This window comes from Psammomys obesus, unplaced genomic scaffold (assembly GCF_907164565.1).
Source record: "Psammomys obesus unplaced genomic scaffold, mPsaObe1.curated_primary_1811, whole genome shotgun sequence".
Taxonomy (NCBI): domain Eukaryota; kingdom Metazoa; phylum Chordata; class Mammalia; order Rodentia; family Muridae; genus Psammomys; species Psammomys obesus.
Genome location: NW_026596158.1, coordinates 1675546 through 1676211, shown reverse-complemented (window position 1 = coordinate 1676211; position 666 = coordinate 1675546). Strand labels below are relative to the sequence as shown.

At 62.8% G+C, this 666-nt stretch overlaps 1 protein-coding gene across 1 annotated transcript in view; it reads left to right on the top strand.

Annotated features, from left to right (window-relative positions):
• Positions 1-575: 575 nt before the first annotated feature.
• Positions 576-666, top strand: part of Catsperg (cation channel sperm associated auxiliary subunit gamma) — a 24632-nt gene continuing 24541 nt past the window's right edge. Inside the window, exon 1 of the mRNA XM_055594757.1 lies at positions 576-623. The gene's annotated coding sequence lies outside the window, so the exon portion shown is untranslated. The remainder of the gene's footprint in view (positions 624-666) is intronic.

Genomic DNA, 666 nt, shown 5'->3' with positions numbered 1-666 from the left:
CTGGATAAGTCCAGATGAAATGGGCCTCCAACTGGTAGAATATTCCTCGCAACCCCATTTTGCCCAACAGAAGTCGGCGTCAGTCTTCTTTTAAAGATTTATGTGTATGAATGTGTACCATCTGAGTTCCTGAGAAGACTGTGAAGACAGTTCACAATGCGGCAGGTCAGAAACGAGACTCGGGTCCCATTCTTCGGACCAGCAATCGCAGCGATCCGCCTGTCCTGGGAAGCGCTGGGACCACAGGCGTTGAGTCAGGCGGGCTGAGGGCGGCTACTTAACCAGGCTCCTTCCTTCCCACAGTGCCCTCCCCACGTCACACCGGCCCCTTCCCACGGTGGTTCTGGAGAACCTCTTCCTCACACACGGGGCCGGAACCCCCACTGCGGACCCCGCGGCGGCCCTCGGCCCCCAGCGCTTCCGGGCGGCCGCACACCAGGAAGCTCCGCGGCGCCTGGGCCCCGCCCTCGGGCCCTGGGTGCTGTTGGGAACGCGCGTCACCATGGAGACACGCGCCCTCGCAGGCGCGCCTCGCGGAAGCCGAGCGGCCATTTTAAGAGCTGGCAAGAGGGGTGGAACAGGCGCTGCCAAGCAACGGTTGACCCGGTTTGACCAAGTGACTGGTACGGCGGGGCGGGGAGAAGAGGGCGGTGCCATACTAGGGGG